The 22,769-nt window shown below is 41.7% G+C and overlaps 1 protein-coding gene across 7 annotated transcripts in view; it reads left to right on the forward strand.

Annotated features, from left to right (window-relative positions):
* Window positions 1-22,769, forward strand: part of LOC101742254 (cAMP-specific 3',5'-cyclic phosphodiesterase) — a 632,766-nt gene that overhangs the window by 291,729 nt on the left and 318,268 nt on the right. For 2 of the 7 annotated variants that reach the window (XM_038019025.2, XM_062674972.1), the window contains exon 1: window positions 13,922-14,641. The exons of the other annotated variants lie outside the window; for them this stretch is intronic. The gene's annotated coding sequence lies outside the window, so the exon portion shown is untranslated. Of the gene's footprint in view, window positions 1-13,921; window positions 14,642-22,769 lie in introns of those variants that run through there. 7 annotated transcript variants of the gene reach the window in all.

A 22,769-nucleotide genomic window follows, 5' to 3' on the forward strand; every position in this document is an offset into this window, starting at 1 on the left:
GATCCATTGTCTACAGCTTTGAAAAGGTCTACCAGCTAATGTATAACATTCTGTTATAAAATCAAACCACTATTAGTTGTAGTTCTCGCTATTGTTTCTATTTATGCATATTGTTTCTTTTTTTATTATCCGTGTAGGCAGACGAGCACACGGCCCACCTGATGGTGAATGGTTACCGTCGCCCATGGACTTCAGCAATGCCAGGGGCAGAGCCAAGCCGCTGCCTACCTGCGTTTCGTTTTGAAGGGGTATTTGAGATCTAATCCTACTGTTGTTTTCTTGTCTATCTGTGTTTTATGAAACGTACAAAGAAATCGGCGATTAAAATAATAATTACTCATTAGATTCATCATCGATTCATTATTTATTCTACGCGCGTTCATAACGATCGATTCGATAACGATCGGGATTCGTGTTATCTTCATAACAAGAATCCCTTTACTGATTAATTTATATTTATATCAACACGCCCGTCACGTAGCTGTGACATAATCTGTTTATAGTATGTCTAAACACAGTTATGCAAACAGATTCATTGGTAAAAGCAACGATATGAGGGATATTTTAAATTTCAAACACTATAAAGATTAAAGATTTACGTGTAATGTGTAATGTTATTTGAACGAATTAGGGGGCGAGTTGTTTGTTCAGGGTATGCACCCTACTACTATTCTTTGTAGTAATTTTAACATTAAATATTTCGTATTTTACCCATTCGTTCACATGAAAGCAATAGGTTCAGTTATAATAAGATTGTTCTTCGAGCTTTTTCAATAATACATAAATTATAATATAAAAAAAAAACCTATGGCACTCGGGAACTGCCGCGGTAAAGCTATTGCATAGCATTTTATTATCAACTTATCCTATTATAATTAGACAATGATTTTTTTTTTTTTTTTTTTTGGTCAGGAGGAAATCGCCGGACTTCCGCACTCCCCTGGGGATGGAAGGCGGGGCATGTCGGAGTCGAACTGACTAAAACCTCCTGTCGCTCAACAACCCGCGTCCGAACCTCGCATGGGACAGAACCCATGCAAAGGCAAAGGGGGGAAAGTGAAGCGTTTAGTGCGGAGCACATCTCTCCCATCACCCTCCCCCTCGGGACGCCGGACCGGCGGTCGTCGGCGCCACGACCACCAGCCCTCTCGGTCGGCAGGCTATCCGGAGCCCGCCTAGATGGCGCCGGTTAGAATGGTCTATCCTACGGAATACCCCGCTGGGTCAGAACCAGCGTGGGTCGAGGATAGCCGGCCTTCCATCACCCGGATGCTCTTGCGTAAAACGCGTGCAGAGCAGCTTGCACGTCGTCTTCTTAGGCCCCCTTCGCCTGTCCCCAGACCGACATATGAAGGGGACCCGAAACACTTAGAGGGCCAGGGCTTGGGCGAGATCCGCCTCCCTGGCCCCCGCTCGACGGCGGCGGGCTTGCGTGTCTCTCACGCGCCCCGCCGCCTCCTTCTGCGAGATGGTGCACTCGCAGAAGTCGAGCATCGCCTTCCACGACTCGTCGTCGCCGAGCATCGATGCCACAACACTCGGCAACGACAAGTCGTTTCCTATTTTTGCGACGAGGACACGGCGCCACCCCTCCCATGCGGGGCAGGCGACGAGCGTGTGCTCCGCCGTGTCCAAGCCGCAACCACAATGGTGGCACTCTGCCGTCGGCTCGGCTCCGATCCGGTGCAGGAACTCACCGAAGCAACCATGCCCAGTGAGCACCTGCGTGAGCCGGAAAGTGAGGCGTCCTCTGTCACGATTCACCCAATTCACAAGAACCGGGCGAATCGCCTCGACGGCCCTACGACCAGCCGAAGGATCGGCCAGCCGTCTGGACCATGCCTCCAGCACGGACCGCCGAGATTGGGCCCTCCGCGCTCTGACCACACTGGGGCTGGGACGTGCCACGCCCCGGATACGAAGGTCAGCCCGCCACTGATAGTCAGCAGCGAGCGCCCCGGCCTCCAGGACCCAAGGCGGCGTCCCAGCCAGTACACACGCCGCCTCGAAAGAGATGGTGCGATAACCACGGATGACCCTGACCGCGATGGTGCGTTGCGGCCGTTGCAGCAGCTTCGCTACCCCCACGGCCAGGGACTGGCCCCACACGGGCGCCCCGTATAGGGCCATTGATCGCACCACCCCTGTATAGAGACGGCGCGTCACCTGGTCAGGCCCCCCGACATTGGGAAGGAGCCGGCTTAACGCGCCGGCCACCCCCAACAAACGAGGGACCAGATTCTGAAAGTGAGCACGGAAGGTCCAACGACTGTCCAGAATGAGGCCGAGGTACTTCAACTGCACCCCGACCCCGATACGGACGCCTCCAACCACGATATGGGCATCGACAGGTGGCACTCTCCGGGGCCTGTGGAACCACATGGCCTCGGATTTACTGAGCGCCACGTCGAGGCCCAATCTCCTGATTTTGCCGACGACATGCGCCACCCCAGCCGTAGCAAGACGGGCAGACTCAGCAAAACTCCCCCCCCGGGCCACGACCAACGTGTCGTCTGCGTAACAGATTACACTCAGGCCCGGGAGGAGGGCACCCCTCAGCACCCAGTCATACCCGATATTCCACAAAAGAGGGCCGAGCACCGACCCCTGTGGAACACCGCGCACGACCGGGAACCGGTGCACGATCCCACCGTGTCCGGTACACGTGACCGATCTGTCTTCCAAGTAGGAACCCACCAGCCGGCGAAGGTAGGGGGGCACTCCGTGTCGTTCCAGCGCCCCCCCTATCACGGACCAGGGCAGGGTGTTGAACGCATTGGCGATATCGAGTGACACCGCCAAAGCCACCCCACCCCCGGAGACGGCCTCATCCGAGAGGGACCGCACGCGAAGGATCGCGTCTACCGTTGAGCGGCCCTCTCGGAAGCCATACTGCTCCGCCGACAGATCGGGTCCCACCATGACTAGATGCTGGATGATGCGGGCTGCCAGAATGCGTTCCAGCAGCTTGCCCACCTCATCCAGCAACACGATGGGACGGTACCCAGCGGCAGTATCCGCCGGGCGCCCCTCCTTTCTCAACAGCACGAGTCTGCCCGTCCTCCACGATGAAGGAAACCGTCCCGACTCGAGGCAGGAGTTGTAAAGCCTCAAGAGTCGGTCCCCCAGGGCACCAAGAGCCAAGGCCCAAACCCGGCCATGGACGCCGTCCGGGCCGGGTGCAGTGTCCTTCGCGCACATTTTACGCACTGCCACATGGAGCTCCGCCCCCGTTATATGGGGCACCTCAGCAGGGACGTCGCCGTCGTATTCTGACGGGGGGTCCATAGCGGGAGCGACAAATCCCTCCCGCTCCTGCGGAAACAGCGCCGAGACGATTTCCCGCAGCTGCTGAGGCTGGAGACGCTCCGTGATTGGGGGGGCCCATGGGCGCATTTTATTGCGCACCATATGATAGGGTCGCCCCCACGGATCCCCATCGAGCGTCTCCAAGAGACCCTCCATGTGTTGATCCTTGGCTCTTCTGATGGCCAGCTGCAAAGCCCTCTGCGCGACGCGAAATGCGCCGTACAGCCGGGCCTCCGCCAGCGCGAACGCAACCGGATCGTTGCGACGCGGCAGGCGACGGCGGCGATGCCTAGCGCACTCGCGCCTCGCCCGAACGCACTCCACGCGGAGTTGCGCGATTTCGGGCGACCACCAGTACGCCTGGCGATTGGGAGACCGAGGGCTGATCCGGGGCATCGATACGTCGCAGATGCGACGCATCGTGTCCCGGAACCACCCCGCTTCGCCCTCGACCTCAACCGGATGTGGACGCATGGGCGCCCACGCCGCCACCGTAGAGGCTTCCATCAGTAGCGCCTTATTCAGGCGCTTCAGTGCCCACCTGGGGAATGACCGGGGCGCACCACGTGGGTAATCCCTGTGGGCGTCCGCGACTGCGGAGCGGGCGGAGAGATCAAACCGAATATATCGGTGATCGGACAGTGTCTCCGCCCCCTCCAAAACCCTCCAGTCGCGGATACGGCGCGCGATGGCCGGGCTCGCGAACGTAGCGTCCACAATAGACTCGCCTTGCCACCGCACGCACGTCGCAACCGACCCTCTATTCAACAAACAGAGGCCGGCCGCGTTCGCCCACCTCTCCAGTAGCCTACCACGAGCGTCCGAGCGGGGGGAGCCCCATGCGACAGATTTCGCATTTAGGTCCCCCGCGAGAATCACTGGACGAGGAGCGAGGCGGCGAGCAATCGCCCCGATCCCGCCCAGGAAATGCCCGAACTCGACGGTAGGCCTGTTCGGAGAGAAGTATGCCCCGATCACGACGGTCCCTTCCAGCTTCACCGCGACGAACCCTTGGCCCCTGGTCACCATCGCCAGGGGGGGGATCGCCGCGTCCCTTCTTATGACTATGGCCGCCAGGCCGCCGTCGTCCCCAAACCAGCAATCATTTGCCGGGGGAACGAAGTACGGCTCGGCGACCACAGCCACATCTATGGACCACTCCGCCATGCTCTGAGACAGCATGTCCTGAGCTCTGGCGGAGTGGTTCAGGTTTCCTTGGAGGAAGCGATAGGTGCGGTCCATTACTGTTGAACCACATCCATCGCCCCCTCCCTTTCACTGCTGCCCCCGCCCTCCGGCACCGGCGCCGCAACGGGGATTACAGCGTTGGCCAGTGCTCCTCTGGCCAACCTTCTCTTTTGCCGGCGCTTTGATCTCCGGCGCCGGTTTCGTTCGGTGTTGTTACCGGACGGGAAACACGCCTTGCCTCCCGCTCGGTGGTTTGCCCTGCGCCCGGCCGCAGCGCACAGAGCGCAGTGCGGGGTGGCCGTGCAGGACGCTGCTTTGTGGCCCGGCTGGCCGCAACGGAAACAAAGACCGCTGCGGTCAACCGAGCTGGTGCACCTAGCGAGGCCGTGCCCCGTGCTAAAACATCGGAGGCATCGCCAGGCACGTGGTTCTTGGAGACGCACGTGGGCCGCTATCCAGCCCACGCGCAGTCTCCCCGGATCCCCCGTCGATCTTCCCGGTGGAGGGGTGGCCAAGGAAGTGGCCGCCTCCACAGGGCAGCGCGCCCACGCCGATCTGGCCCCGGAGTACCCTGAGCGAAGTTCGCCCACGGTCACGCTCTCCGGAGCACATCCCCCCTGGGCGGCTATCGCGGCTGCCACCTCTTCCTTGGTGGCGCAGTCGTCCAGGCCGGTGATCCTAATCTCGGCCATCCTCACCGGCCTGTGCACGCGCACCTCTTCCTCCGGCAATGCCACGCGGAGCGTCGCCACTAGTTTGTCCGCGATGCCAGAACTATCGGCACCGGGACACTCCAGCATTTTCGCCCCATTGGCGGTGTGCCGGAAGCGTAGACCTTCCTCTGCCCCGATTTCGGTCAAGTTTACAGCTGCACGCGCCCGGGCCATCACCTCATTATAGGTGAGGCCCTTTTCGGCAGCGGCCGGCAGCAAAGTCACTACCACGGCAGCCGACCCCGCTGCGCGCGGCTTCTTCCTTTTGTTTTTCTTTTTGCTAACGGCCGGTGCTCGACCCTCGCGGGGAGCAGTCACGGCCGCCAGCGCTGTGTTTCGGGATGTAGCGGTCGGCGCTCGACCCCCTCGGGGAGTTGCCAGAGCTGCTATCTGTCGCCGTGCTGTGGTGCCCCGCTTCACCACTTCTGTCCAGCCCTCGTCCATGCTTAACGGGGGCGGAGGAAGGGGGCGAGGCTGTGGTTGGGATCGCGGGCCGGGATTCTGGGCACCCGCACCTCTGATATTCCGGCCTCCACGTCGTGCCACCCTTGCGGATGGGGCAGGAGTGGAAGTCGGCTGGGCGGCCTGATCCCGTAAAGCGGTCGTGGCTGTTGGTGCCGGGACGCCATCTCCGGAACCAATCGAGGAGCGGAGCATCTCCTCGAGGCCGGCAAAGTGTTTGCGGACCTCAACCGCCACCGCCCGCGAGATGCAGGCCGCCATTTCCTCTCTGCTTGGCGGCTCTGCAGGCCTGGGCCGCGGCAGCGCCGGCCACTCGTCTATCATCCTCGCCAGTGGCGAACGGATGTCTTCAGCCTGCGCTGGCGCAGGCCTTAACCTTCCTCTTTGTACGGATGCAGGGGTGGCCGATATTTGGGGAGGCGGCGCAGGCCTCAACTCAACCCTCCGCGGGGGTTGAGGGAGCGCGGGAGTAGGCACTCGTGGAACAGGGGCCACAGAAGTAGGCGCTGGCATGGGCGTCGCCACACTCATCACGGGTCGTGAGGGCACGCTGGTATCCATCTTCCTCGCGGGAGGCCCAGAGTGTGCCAGCGCAGGCATCGGCGACAAGGGAGTCCCCTCTTGCAAGACGGGGGAGTTCCTCAGAATGCGACTCTCCATAGAGTCCAGCTGCGCGACGAGTTTGGACATGGTGGGGATCAACTTTGTCCTAACCATAGCCGCTCCCTCCCGGAGCCTTTTCCGGTAGCTGCTGCCTGGCTCGGCGCCCTTGGCAGCCACGGTCGACAGCAGCTTAGCCAGATTGACCAGCGCAAGGTCGAGGTCGCGGAATGCCTCGTCCCCGCTAGCCAGGGACGCGGCCGACGTCGACATCGACTCCACCGACGTCGCTGGTGACACTGCGCCCCTCCTCCTTACTGGTGCCCACTGGGGAGCGGGCATCGTCTCTTTCTTTGCGGCAGGCCCCGCAACCACCGGAGCCACCTCCTCGATGGCCATCGTCTTTTCCGGCACCTCGGTGCTGGAGGATGACGCGCCGCCGTCGTCGGACGTTGATAGTGGGGTCTTCCTTCGCCCCCTTTTTTTCCCCACCGATGGTCTGGTGGGGTTGACCGCACCCGAGTCGCTGGCGAGCGCAGAGCGCATCGAGCCGGCGATCGGGGAGCGCCTCAGTTCGACGGGAATTCCGCTGCCCGTCGCACAGCCTCCTTCATCCTGGCAATTGTTGCCCCCCCCAGAATACGTGGGGCAGCGTGCTTCCACTGAGGTGGAAGCACGGAGGGATTCTCCGCCCGACTCGCGGGCGGTACCCTCCTGGGGTACTAATTTTGTACAATTGTCCATCATTTCTATTTATTCCTTTTTTATTAACCAGGGGTTTGGTCCCCTGGGATCTACGACACCCTCGGGACTGGAAACCCTCCAGCCATACATCCCATCGCCGGGTGTCGAGCTTGAGATTGGGAGACAATGATAACTTAATATTAAAACAATAATAAAAAAGACCACGCTATATTAAACATTAATAAAAGCAAAGCCTTAACTGTCCCCTTTACACTCATAAGCTAGAACACGCGAGAGAGAGATGGGCAGACTTTTCATGATGCGCATGCAGTGTGACGTCACGCCACGCGCTTATTCACAAATACTACACAAGCGCAACGTGTGAATGTGTTGAACGCGAGCTACATGGTAGGCGAAGTGAGGGGTGTTAGGTTTTTTTCGTTACGGAATTTCATGATTCGGTCGCCGCGCTCAAGGCCTGCGATAAAAGCTATGCAATAGCTTCATAATTTAAGGTTGAATCCTTTGTTTGTGATGACATTATTGACGTCACCACCTTCACCAGCGACCCTCACGGACACGAAGACAACGTTGATGATATTTAATAATTATCTTGAGCAATGATTTTTTCTTACAATTTTTAATGTCTAGTGTTTTACGACGCTATAAAACGCGGTATATGACAATATTATATAATTTACTAGGTAAGCAGATGTTTGCCTGTTTTTGTACTTGAAACTAAACACACTGAGAATCATCATTATCTAATTTACTATCTTTTCGTCTTTTATATGATCGATCCATGAATAAAGTGATTTATAATATAAAATACTTATAGTTGTTTCTTTGTGAAATAGTAAAGTGGTGATATAATTAGTTATTATGTCGTCTTCTTATATAGATAAAACTTATTTATGTAATTACATACAAGTCCCATGAATATAAAACGCGTGCAATAAGATTTAAGGACGCTTTTCAATAAACGTTAAGAAAATTTTGTTGATCGTGGCCATTAGCCAACGGTTTGCGTGTCTCTTTCAAATTTACCAGGATCTTCTTTCTATAATAACAAATGAATTCTATCGGATAATATTTCATCCAGAACACAGTTACATTGTTGGAAAGCGTCAAACGAAATCAATTAATTACTAATTCGAGTGAGGAACGAAAGGGGCTGTCGAATTCGTGATTCGTTCATCATCATTATTCAAAGAGGTTTTGTTTCACCCCCAAGTAAATGAACGGTATCATCTATTATCCGGTGATTAAATTGTTTTATAAAGCTCCAATACGATTGAGTATCGATTTTTGTACAAATTCCATTTTCGGAGGTAACCGTTTAATCGGTATCTATATATTAATACGTGAAGCAAAAACTTTGTATCCCTTTTTACGAAAATTGCGTGGACGGAGGAGTATAAAATTTTCCACACTTATAGAGAATATAGAGAAGAAGTGCACAATGCTAATTTTTTTTTAAAATGATGCATATTAGATGCATTAAATCAATAAAGAAAACATTACACACACTACATACCATGTATTTGACGCACACACGCATGCATACTATTATTGTCAAACTTTTGTTCTTGACGTCTGTTGTCAAATTGAGATGAAATATTGTTTGTCTTTGTTAATATTTTTTATAGTGTAGTCTTGGCGAAATTTAAGTATAAAACACAATCATAATAGTGTACAAACTTACAATTCCAATTAATTATAGTCGAATTTCGACTACTGCGGGACCTCTAGTTTTTTTAATTCGCTCTGGTAGATGCCACCAACTAAAAAGGCCGTTCGCACGTTCACATATCTACGCACTAAAAAAGTCTTTGCGATCCGTTGTGATTTGTCGGGTAACAAAAGATTTGAGTTAATTCTTTTTTATTTTTTATTGTTTAGATGGGAGGAAGAGCTCACAGCCCATCTGATGTTAAGTGGTTACTGGAGCCTATAGAAATCTACAACTAAGTTCTAAGATCTCAATATTAGGTATAATAAGGTATAATGAGGTTGCAACGGCTGTCCCACCCTTCAAACCGAAACGAAGTAATGCTTCAGTGCAGAAATAGGCAGGGTAGTGGTACCTATCCGTGCGGATTCACAAGAGATCCTACTTCCATTCAAACCCCACATCCCCTTTACTTCCTACATTTTGATCTATACTAAATACATCTGTCATTAATTCTTTTAATTTATCATTAATCTGTTTTTACAAATACTTAGTGATATTATCAATAATTTTTAATTTATGGTACTGCGACAGACTGTTTAGTTTAGTAGTACCAACAATTGTACCGATTTTCATTATAATCGGATTAATGGTTTAGGAATTCATAGACGGTAACGATTTTTTTTTATTTTAAATTTAAAAAGTAAATAATTAAAATTGTTAAAGCTTCTCGATGAGATGTCATAATAATTTCACAATCTGACTAGGTGACACCCAGCTGTTACTTGCTGGTAATGGAAAAAGTTTTGTGAAATATTAGTTCGTCGTTTTTTTAATTATCTTATTTTTTGTGATCTTTCTATTTTTATCAATTTATTTCTACATTATTTTATTAGCTTATTAGAAAAACAGAGCTTATGATGCACCGTCTATTTGGTTGTTACTGGGTTATTTTCGTATTTATTGTATTTTCCACCAACTACTTACACGATATTACCAATTTCAATTACCGGTTGTCAATATTCTCCATGTAAACTAACTTTGACAAACATACAGACCCATCAGACGAAAATACAAAGATTTCCCATTAGGATCCCAAAAACAAAAACCAAGTGCTAACGCAATTTAACTGTGTACATTTTGTGCTCATCACTGATGAGCCATGTGAATTTATTTTATGTGAATAAAGAGATTGTGGTAATTATAATGACTGCCATTGTAAATTTAATCTTGAAACATAAAAACATAAAAAATACACTGTTAACTTTTTGTGTAGTTTAAAAACTGTGTTGTTGGTACGTAATTGTTGATTATATTATTATGAGTCCGTACGGATTGCTAAATACATCTCCGTCGATCAAAAAACACACTGAAACTTTCATATTCTCAGCATTCGTTGAAAGTTTTGATTCTTTTAAGATCTTCGTCTTGATTTTTGTCAAATACGCGTATGGTCCGTAAAGTTAAAAACGGCCAAGGGTTTTGCGTTGTTAAGAACCACATATCCTAGTATTTATTTGTACCATAGATTAGAATAAATTGGCCTAAAATTATTCTAAATTATTCGTCTATTGTTCTATATTTTTTTGTTTAACCTACGTATCATGAAATGACTAACGCTCTCAAAGCAAAGCAATATAGTTTAAACCCGTAGGCGAGACTGCCTTTGTAAAAATTTAATTAAATAAGACTTCTTATATGAGGGCAGAACTCCTCCTGATTTGAAAGTTAAATTTAATATTTACTATTGTAATATTTAAATAAACGGATTATAAGTTTAAGGAGTTATAGATTATAGATATTTATTATTTAATAAAAGATCGCAAATTCATAACTATTTTGATGGACGCATCACTCACGCCTCCAATGCTGGCCTAAGAGATATCGTTAGATATTCTAATGCCTAATCTTCCCGCCACTTTGTGCTGGCTTTACCTCAATTATGCTAAAACAAAAAGTATTAATACCCAGGAAAAATCCAATAGCCAGCACCGCACTAAGACGACATATCTAAAAGCTAATGTGCCTAATGGGATCGTACGGAGAGCTTAATTAATCCCAATTTTGTTAGTAACTAGTCGCAAAGGATTCCTCAAACGAAATTATAGAACATGTTACCAATTACCAACCGCTACCAATGTTACAGTATAAATTATTCCCTTAAACTTAATCGTAATGATTAAATTTTCTCGTATATTTATGTATCGATAATATGATTTTCATGGGCTTAGGTAGCTAAACTCCTGAAAAGACGCGAAATAGGCAGCTCAACATTAATTGATTTAAAGTGTTAATTAACCCGACTCATATAAGACAAACCAATAACTTTTAGGCCTAACCAGAATAGACTTTTTTCAGATAGAATTTTTAAACAGGATTAGGGATGACGGTAGTTTAAGATTTTTATAGGCTTTGGTCGATTGAAGTGATATCAATGTCTTCAAATCGAATGAAGCACTGAAATTGTGAAATTGAAATTTTGCTTGCTCTGACTCTGTCTACACCTAGTGTTATCGTATAAGCAATTAAATACACGTCTATATAAAAAGAATGGATAAACCGAAAGTAATCTTAAAGATACTTCAAGCTACGTAGATATGGCTTGAGGACATTCAGAGTGAACAAATTGGCACATGCCCTGTGTGAAAACAGCTTCATTTTTCATTTTCTGATATATGTATATTTCAAAGTAAATGCCACCAGCTACATTGACGAATAAGGTCGAAGTTTCAATGGCATTGTCTAACGGTTGTGCCTTTTAACAAGAGCACACAACAGATTTATGCTAAAAATGGGCAGGACGTCGATACCTACTATGAGCTCACAATACGTGCTAAACCAACTTAGACAGCTATTTGCATTGTCGTTTGTACATATAAACCCTATATTACAATTTTTCTAATACCTTTTGTTGCGTATTTTGTAATGGAAATGGAAAACACGTAATTCAGGAGAGGAATATTGATTCGAAATTGATAAACCGGGAATTAAAGCCTGCATTTGCTCATATCATCCATTATTGACGGTATCTTCGCTGGTTTGTGATTTTACATATTGACTAAAAGTTTGTAGACAAGAAAGTTACATACATAAAAACGTGATGTTTTATACCGGGAAAATGCAAATTGTTTTGATCATTCTGGAAAAAAATAATGTAATACGACCGAAACCGCGGAGCAGTTCCAGTGCAATAGAAGTCTTACGTTTACGACGCGCGTGATTGATAGACGCGTTCCTTTATGTCGGTAATGGATCAGTGGATTTACAGCATTATTTAAGTCGCGACCCCGTCTCTTGCCGCGAGTCACAAACGACATGTTTATGTCCCGTTATTAATCAAATAGACCCGCTTGTGTTTCGGAATAGATTAGGTTCCGAAAAAAAAACACGGCCGTCTGGTGTAGTGGTAAGTGACATGGTCACTACACAAGGGGGTCGCGGGTTCGAATCCTGCCAAGGGAAGATATTTGTACGATAAATATAAATGTCTTTTCCAGGGTTATGGATGTATATTAAATAGGTGGATGTGTATAATAAAAATCTTATATTTATATCCGTTATCTGGTACCTGTAACACAAGTTCTTTACGAACTTATCACGGGACCAGTTAACGTGGCGTGATTGTTAGTAAATATTTATTTATTTATTTATTTATAGATATATTTCTAAAAGGTCGCAGACGCCATTTTCGCTAACGACTAAGTAAGTGACTGTTGACCTTGTCCACTCGTAAACATACTTCAGCTATTTAAGAGTTTTTAGAGAAAACACTATTTAACTTTAAGGCTTTTTAGTTAGATAAAATAGTTAGTAGTTAATATTAATTCCATAACAACTTAGAAGAAAGGTGTATTAAAATTTTCTGTTGATAACAAATGTGATCATTGTGACAATTGAATTTAGTACATAAATATTTTGTTCAGTCATAAAGGATATTGTATAGTCAATAATCATGAATAATTAAAAGTAGTTACTTTTTTTTTATTGGTTACATGGCTGTCCGAACTCACAGCCCACTTGGTGTTAATTGATTACTGGAGCCCATAGACATCTACGACGTAAATGCGCCACGCACCTTGAGATATAAGTTCTAAGGTCTCAAGTATAGTTACAACGGCTGCTCCACCCTTCAAACCGAAACGTATCACTGCTTCACGGCAGAAATAGGCAGGGTGGTGGTACCTTCCCGTGCGGATTCACAACAGGTCCTACCACCAATAATTACGCAAATTATAATTTAGTTAGTGTAATATCATTTGTAATAAAGATTTTATTTCATTGGATAAAAAATTTGCATTTCCGATTTCATATTATTATATAACGAATTAAATTAATCAAAACTATCAATCAAACAATTAATCAAAACTAAAAAACTAACACTTATCAATATTAAAATTGGTAGATAGTAATAAAAAAAAGGAAAGTATATTAAATAAACTATTTACATCGTGGTTAGGTACTCAAGATTCCGTTTTTCTCTGTAATTATAATAGCTTAAACTTAATTACTTTACACAATAGTTTTTATCGTTATTATTATAATATTAAAATGTTTGTATTCAATAGTTCTCAAAAAGGGTTGCCTACTTAGATCTGATCTACAATCTTTTGCTATTCGGTAAGACGAACGAGCTTACGGCCTATCTGGTGTTAAGTGGTTACCAGAAGCCATACGCAGTATAAGATCATTGCCGTTGCAACTGCATTGTATAACAGACACAGCTTTGGAGCCCAAACGCGTAATTCTTACGATGATTCCTATACCTGTGGGTTTCTCCTACCCCTAATAGGGATTAGCTTCATTGACTGCAAAAAAAAATTCAGTCAGATTAGGATTCGAATTCCAAAAAAAAATCGATACTTAAAGGCAGTGAAAATAATCGTGAGTCGCTTCCTAGAATGGCCATGCGAAATAACTTCACGAATCTTAATGGGGGAGTAAATCTCCAAACGACCGCTTTAAGAGCCCTTACGGAATACAGAATCACCAAAAATGTCACTATCGCGCCCGACTGTCCTTACCGCACGTAACCCCCGCAAAATTATAGACAGATAAGCAAATGTGACAATGTGACAATGTGTTTTTTAAATCACTTTTAAAATTAAATTTAATTCTAACAGCTTTTAGTGAAGTGAAGCGAAAGTGAAATATTCTGATTATGCTATCTCTTTTTTTTTCTATAACATCAGTATAACATACATGAAAATTTGCCACAACTAACTGAGGTGGCTTGAACATGCGCTCTTCTTATGGCTATCGTGGATTAGGGAACCCAAAAAGTGAATAATACAACTCCGAAAAGGGAATTAATCTTAAACAAGTGTAAATAAAGTTTGTGAAAATAAATCGTCTTGACATACAATAGAACCGAGATATGTCATAAAATAAAATAACACAAGAATTTACGACAACGTTTTATTATTAGGCAATGTAAAATTAGACCTCTCAAACAAACGAATTAATTATCTTTTAAAACGTTCAATTTTAAAAGTTCAAAGACACTCTTAGCTGTATGCGGCATGCTTATCAAGTGAATCGCTTTATTGTGTTTAAAAATAAAATTAAATTAGAAACAAGAGACGTGTTGAAGGACGTAGACATAACATAATAATGTTGAAGTGAAGCAACAGCATAGGTGGACGATCCAGGTCGGTGCGCTCCCTCACCAGCGAGGCGGAGAGGACACACGCGTCGATCCCGCTTCGCTTGGCTGGGCAGCGCCCGCTAATCGCTCCGCTGCACGCTACAGGCGGGCTGGTCTTCTCGAGCGGGCCACAGTCACACCGCACACGCACAGTCCGCTCCTAACCGCGAGTGAGCGCGCTGCCTATCGCGGCGCGCCCTCCGCACTCCGTAGCAGGCACATGCCTACGAAATGTCACCTACCTACGTTACCCGATAACATCCGATTAGCAATTAAAACGGCTAAATAGCACAAATAGTGTTTGAGCTATTTCACTTGAAAAAAAATTAGCTAACGTTGTGATATCGCATATTATTTGTGAAGTTACGAGTAAGTTCGATGTATTCCTATAGCGTGAATGGAATGTGTTGTTAAAAGACTTTGCAGTTTGAAATATAGTTTTGAGTTTAGTGTTTAGTTTAATTTTTGACAGCGTCGCCGGTAATTCGCAGCCGCGTGTTCATGTGCATGTTGTGAGTAATGTGAGTTCTTTCGTTACCAGATCAGGAAATAATAGTAAATCCCCACAATGGAAAGCATTATTGTCGTAAAATATACGAAATCGAATGTGACGTATCAAATCCGGTTTTTGTTTACAAATCCGATTTTAATTCTGACCTTGACGGAAAGACATAAGAGTCGATATAAGTCGACGTTTTAAACATTTCGCAACATCACTATGCATTCACTAATAATTATTTGTAAACGTTAAAAATTGATGCTATAATTGTGACCAAGAAGCTCTCATTAATATATCACACACACGTTTTAATGTTCGTCACAATTTCAAGACATATTCAATTGACACTTCAAATATAGAAGACACCGCTGTAAGCATTATAATGTCTAAAATAACAACAATAATTTGCGTCACAGCGTCAAGTCAAAAAAACAGTAACGCGGAAACAAATCTTAAAACGCATGTCATTCTATACTTATAAATTAAAACTAACCTGTCTATTTGTGACAGTACACGTTCAAGCTAAACAATAACATGAAATTAGCCTGAGTAAAATTTTGAATACAAAATTATTTACCATCTTTAAACAAAACAAAATTACATTGTTAGTCTAATTTAAAAACGTTATGAAAACATAATCGGTATTTAGAAACGTTACTATTGTTGTTAAGCCCATTCAAACAGTAGAAATTAACTTATTCTTTATATTAATACGTGAAACAAAAACTTTGTATCCCTTTTTACGTAAATTGTGCGGACGGAGAGGTATGAAATTTTCCACACTTATAGAGAATATAGAGAAGAAGTGCACAATGTTAATATTATTTTAAAATAATGCATGAAAGATACATTAAATCAATAAAGAAAACATTACTCACACTACATACCATGTATTTGACGCACACATGCATGCATACTATTTATTGTCAAATTTTTGTTCTTGACGTTTGTGGTCAAATTGAGAATACATTATTTTAATTATAGAAATATAAAATACAATCATAATTGTGTACAAACTTACAATTCCAATTAATTATAGTCGAATTTCGACTACTGCGGGACCTCTAGTTCTTTATTATTGTGAATTCATAGTTTATATAAGTCTGAATTTACATATGGCTCAAACGATTTTCGCTTTAGTATTGCCAAGTGAAATATGAAGGAAATGTTAAGAAGTTCAACACTAATTTCACTTGTTCATTTTATAACACGATTTAAAATGCTAATAAACACCTACTTATTTAAAATGTTGAATTAGCCCAAACAACATATTATGCATACAATTCTAAATGTTGTATAGCAATAAAGGTTATAAACGAAGAAAAATATTGCTTATCAATTAATAAACCAGTATGGTTCTGTTTACCAAAATTATATCTTGAAGATTCAACGATTTTGCGTCGTATTGCGAAATAGCATTTAAGTCGTTTCAGTGTTATGGTATATAAAAATAGTGATAAAACCAATAAATTATTAAGTCGTTCGTTCGTCTTTTACCAACGGTGCAGGCATTAAATATGCGCTTTTGTAAAGACATAGATGGATAGAACGAGCCGGTCGGTACTTTTTACCCTGAAGAAATTCACGCGTTTTTGAGGTTCTAAGCTTAATATGGCCTTTATTCCAAGAATTAGGTCATATGTGCAGCCGCTGTACAAAACTTCGACCAAATGTCTAAAAGTGGGACTTTCAAGATGCGTTGTCTATGGGCTCCGAAGACCACTTAACATCAGCTAGGACGTGAAGTTGTTCAACCTTATAGTAAAATAAGAAATGATAGTTCTACATTGCATACTTTTATTTTTTATTTTTTTTATTATTGGAACGAAATTTCTTATGGGACGATGCGGAGGGGTACCCTAACCGGGAAAAAAACGTCCGTAACGTAAGATTTTTATTAGTAATGCACACAGTGAACAACTTAACTTTGTAATAACGTACAAAAAAGAACATATTTTTTTATCATTCATTGACCACGATCTCAGAGCTTTTGTTTGCGCAATACATTTTTTTTTAAATAATCCGAACCTCTCCATCTCCTCTAACGAACAAAATCGAACTTTTGGAAAAAGTTTAATTCGATATTTAAATATCATAAATAAATAAATAAAAATGTATTAATAAATTGAAAACAATGAACATGGTACCGTTAAATGTTTTTTATTCAACTGAATGTTTTAAGAAGATATAGGTCACATACATAATTTACATTTACCTTTCCACAAGTTGCATACAAACATTGAGTTCTCCAATGACATTTGTTTTTAGGATTCCGTGCTTTTTGTGACAAATGAAAAAATGTACCATATGCAATTTTTTTTTATTATATAGCTTATTAAGTTTTCCAAAAAATATCTATTGATAAATAGCTATAATACCGATTTTATTTCGTTAATATCTTAATGAATTCGTTTTGTATTGCCACACAGTATCGCTACGTACTATCCATTTAAAATTTAACATAGGGCTATATTTCTTATCTAAATATTTACTAGGTCGGAGTTTAATATGTAGTTACGTCATACAAATACACAGTAACACGTGTTTTTATCTTAAATCCATTGTAATATTTCATACAGCCCATTAAAGTATTTGGGAATAACCAAAACAATCACAATGTAAATTTATAAGTTTTATGTTTGTTTATATTTCCGACCACCTGATGTCGGATGTTTTTCAGTTACATTCTATGCTTTTAGAACTGGATCAGTAATGTAGTTAGATATTATCTAAGAATAGCACCCGATAGACATTTCAATTGTTTCGCATTGAAGGCCTCTTTTATGTGTTAACAAAATATGCAAACGAGTAATGTGGGTGGCTACAAGAGAACGATAAGAAATTTATTAAAAAAACATTTATAAAATACGAGAATAGTTATCATAAGTCTAAGAAAAATAGGTTATATTTTTACGATGTTATATTATCAAGCATATTGTAATGTTCGGTATAATTTTGTTTATATAATAGAATTTGAACTCGAAATTTTACACATATTACATTGATATTAGGGTAATACTTTATGCAGCTTCGGCTTTAGAAATAATCGTCTTATACTCATTATTAGTTTATACTATAATATTATAAAGAGGAAAGATTTGTTTGTTTGTATTGAATAGGCTCCGAAACTACTGAACCGATTTGAAATATTCTTTCACTGTTTGAATTCTACACTACTCCCGAGTGACATATGCTAAGGATCCCTAATATTTTTTGAAAAAAAATTAGGGATCCTATTATAGAATTATGGATGGATTGGTGGATGGATATTAGGGATGATATTATAGAATAAAATAATGTACGACTTTGTAGAACACATTATTATTTACAAAAAGTGTGGCGACAGCATATGTCTAACTATTATAGTTATGCCGCAATAAGTGTTCTTTTATTAAAAAAAATAAAACAACGTCGTTGAAATTTTTGTCAAAGACCCGAGCGGAGCCGGAGCGGGCCGCTATGCAAGATAAAGAGGAAGAGGTCGAACGAAAAAGATATGGATGGAGTGTGTGAATGACAATATGAGAGAAAGAGGAGTTAGTGTTGAGATGACGGCTGATAGAGAAGAATGGAATAGAAAAAATCGCTGTGCCGACCCCACCTAGTGGGATAAGGTGGAGACAAAGAAGAAGACACATTACTGTTCTAAAAAATTTAATTAATTTAAACTAGCATTCTGTCCGCGGCTTCGCATGTACTGACTGCAGTTTATATCGTGTCGGCAGAAAATCATGTTCATCAGTGGGATAAAAGATAGCCTATATTGATTCCCAGAACTAAATTTCCGTATCTAATTTCGAAAGAAAAAAAAACCATTTAGTACTTTCGTAGAATTATAGTTGAGCAAACAAAGAAACGGACAAGGAAAATAATTCACTAAAAAGAAAAGAAATAAAACATAATTAGGATTTGAATCGTCACCTTACTCAATCCCATAGGGGCTTGAATTTTTGTCAAACACACAGAGTCCTACAAACATAATATCCTAAATCATGTTAACAAATGCTCAAAGTAACCAACTTATTAGTGTACTTAGCATGGGCGATAATAAAATACATATAATGTTGACGTTAACGTTTGACACTATCATTCTCAATAAATAACAATCACTACATAATATAAAACAAAGTCGCTTTCTCTGTCCCTATATCTGTGTGTCCATATGTATGCTTAAATCTTTAAAACTACGTAACGGATTTTGATGCGGTTTTTTTTTAATAGATAGAGTGATTGAAGAGGAAGGTTTATATGTATAATAACATCCATTAAATAGTGAAGAAATCAATAATAAATTACAGTTTCCGAAGCGAAGCGAAGGCGGGTCGCTAGTAATAAATAAAATACTCAATTATCTGATAAACAAAAAAAAATTATCGTATCTAAAACTACAAAAGCGTATCGTGTTCTTGCAGCATTGAACATAGCTATCATTCATCTCAAAGCAATAACGTGTTCCGTTTGAAGGGTGGCACGACCATTTTGAATTCAACCTTTTGTGTCAAGTCCAGTGGCGACATGAAATTTGATGCTCACAGATTATAGTTGTCGTTTCCTACTTTCTATCACACTATGCGTAAACGTATGAATACGTTCAACAGAACAAAATACTTACTGACGGCATAACTTTTATAATATTTTTCTTTATTACAATAAAATACAAAAGGTTTTTTCTTTAAATAGTAGTCAAAGCGTACCGATGTTCTAAAATGTTCTAAATGGCGTGTCTCTCAAACAAAAAAAAAAAAGTATACATTTGTTATATCTGCTTAATATTTACATCCATACGTATTACATTTTGTTAGTGTTAAAAAAAAACAGATAGCAAACACACCAATCTCAAATTTAATTAATAGTAATGCTCCACAAATAACAATGTAATGAAGGCTTCCGTACTACCTACTTTTACTTTCAACGAATTTCGTAACAGGTTTTCAAGGTGAATTATCTCGAGTACAATTATATTGGAGTACCTATTTAAAGTCATACAATTATGAAGAAATATCACTAGGAAATTTAACTGTTATTAAGTGTACAGTAGAGTACATTATACTTTATTGCTCACCAAAACAATAATATCATTACTCTCATATAAACTTAGGACAATGTATGATGTGCGTTATTATCGAGTGTACTTACATTAAGCGATGTTACGTCCATCTACTGCCACAGATTAACAATAACTAGAGGTCCCGCAGTAGTCGAAATTCGACTATAATTTATTGGAATTGTAAGTTTGTACACTATTATGATTGTATTTTATACTTCTATAATCACAAATTTCGCCAAGGCTACAAAATATTAATAAAGACAAACAATATTTAATCTATTCTCAATTTGACCACAGACGTCAAGAACAAAAGTATGACAATAAATAGTATGCATGCGTGTGTGCGTCATATACATAGTATGTAGTGTGTGTAATGTTTTCTTTATTGATTTAATGTACCTTTTATGCATTTTTTTAAAAAAATATTAGCATTGTGCACTTCTTTTCTATATTCTCTATAAGTGTGGAAAATTTCATACTCCTCCGTCCAGGCAATTTTCGTAAAAAGGGAAATAAAGTTTTTGCTTCACGTATTAATATATAGATAAAATAGTCATGGAACAGATAGTAGGCAGTTTAATAGCGTATTACGTGCCTACTGCATTCAAACAATTAAAATATACAAACATTCGTCTATTTTTATATTTTTTTTGTATACATACTGTTTACGAGTATATTGGTAAAGATTTTAGAGTGAGGTTATAAGGAGTTATAAAATCATTGCGCTGTCATCGGTCCTTGATTATTCAAATTTTGAAGTGAATTGGACATCTTGAAGCCGGTGCAAATGACGTATACAAAATCAAAGTATACATACATACCAAGCTAATAAACGCGTGTTAAAACAACATATTTTTTGTATGCTAGGACCAAATTACGTAATTTGACCTTATGATATTTCCCATCTGTGAGCGCGCGTCAAGGATATTAGCTATACTAGGATGATTATTCCTTTGCCATTGACACTTCGACGTGGTATGGTTTCCCGTATGGTTGCCCACTGAGTTTCTCGCCGGATCTTCTCAGTGGGTCGCGTTTCCGATCCGGTGGTAGATTCTGCGAAGCACTGATCTTGCTAGGCAACACTCCCGGTTTGAGCCTCGTGAGCTCACCTACTCGCCCGGTTACGTTGGCATAGTCTCTCAAGGCTATCAGATTAGGTAGGAACAAAAAAGAAACATGGTATGAACATGGAATGCGTTAACCATATGGGCCATCTACCGACTGTAATAAAAGATCATAATAAATTATGTCACACTTACTACTGTATTTAGGTGATAAACGAATTGTTGATTGTAACAGTTTTAAAATATTCATCTCGTTTTATTATAAGGTTAACAAATAAATAATACTTAATACTAATTAGTATCAGAATATCACATGTTTTTTTTAAAACTAACTACACCATAAAATAAATTTACTGTTTAAAAATATTTAAGAGTAATGAGAAATGAGAATAATACTGGGGCAAAATTTTTGTGTGTTCCAAATTTTAGATTTTTGCGGATAAATTCACTTATGGTTGAGAGTCTTCTGAGCACGCACCACCACCACCTTAGCACCACCACTCTTTCTATTACTGTCTCGCAGCAGGAGTGCGTTCTGGCTAGAACAGTGGGATAACCATTATGCTACTGTACAATTGAAATTTAGACCTAACATCTTAAAATAAGTGATGGATTCGCGTTGTGTTCTCTAAAGAATCATTTATCAAAAGATGGACCGTGAGAGGCCTTTACAACAATTAGCTTCACTCAAAAAATGCAACGATTTCATTTCCATATCCAACTTATCATTCTACATAATTTCTTGTTTTAATTTCTTGAATAAGATTTGCCTACATTTACTAGGAGTCTAGCTATCGTTAATTTAAGAAGCTGTAGGTACGAGTCTAGACGCTTATCATCCATTCTTATCCCGTCAAAAATTTGTAAAGTTTTTCAATAGTGACCGCTCCCTTCGAACAGATTGGTCTTCTAAAACCTGCTAACAAAAATCGACGTATAGCGAAACTTCTAGATCCTCAATACGTCTTAATTTAGATCGTAAATCGGTGGAATCATTTACATTTTTATTTGATATTATCGTGAACGTTTTGAATTATTAATGGTAAATGTACGTTTTAATGTTTCTTGCAACTGTAAAATTAATTGGAAATTTATGAGAGTCCGAGCGTTTCGTTTAGTTTTATTTGTGACTTTAACGTTGCCATTTCAGAATTATTTTGTTCGAAATTATAAATGTCTTCTATATGTATGTCACTTTGGTAATAACTTAAATTAGGAAAAATACTAATACTTATTATTTTATCTTCTTCTTCTATATAATATATAAAAATGAATGTCTGTTCGTTAGTCTCGCTAAAACTCGAGAACGGCTGGACCGATTTGGCTAATTTTGGTCTTAAATTATTTGTGGAAGTTCAGAGAAGGTTTAAAAGGTATATAAATATGAAAATGCTTGGAATTAAATAGAAATAACAAATTTGTTTTTCCTTTGATGTGTCCCCCGTCGGACGGACTCCTTTTGTTCATTTTAAGTTTATTTTATACTAGCGACCCGCCCTCGCTTCGCTTCGGAAACATTAAAACACACATGAAACCAAAAAAAAATAATTAAAAAAGTAGCCTATGTTCATCCGGGACAATGTCGGCTTCTAATGGAAAAAGAATTTTTCAAATCGGTCCAGTAGTTTCGGAGCCTAATCGAAACAAACAAACAAACAAATCTTTCCTCTTTATAATATTAGTATAGACAAAAGCTTAGGTTTTTTATTTGTCGATTGAGGCACTACGAACTCTGCCGGGTCAGCTAGTTATTAATAAAATGTAAACGCTACACGAACGTTTATCACAAAACTTAAATACACATTTATCAGTGTTAGATTAAAGAAGCTTAAGAAAAATTATCGTATACTCATACTTACAATGCAATGTTGTTCTGTGGCTGTG

This window comes from Bombyx mori, chromosome 22, assembly GCF_030269925.1.
Source record: "Bombyx mori chromosome 22, ASM3026992v2".
Taxonomy (NCBI): Eukaryota; Metazoa; Arthropoda; class Insecta; order Lepidoptera; family Bombycidae; genus Bombyx; species Bombyx mori.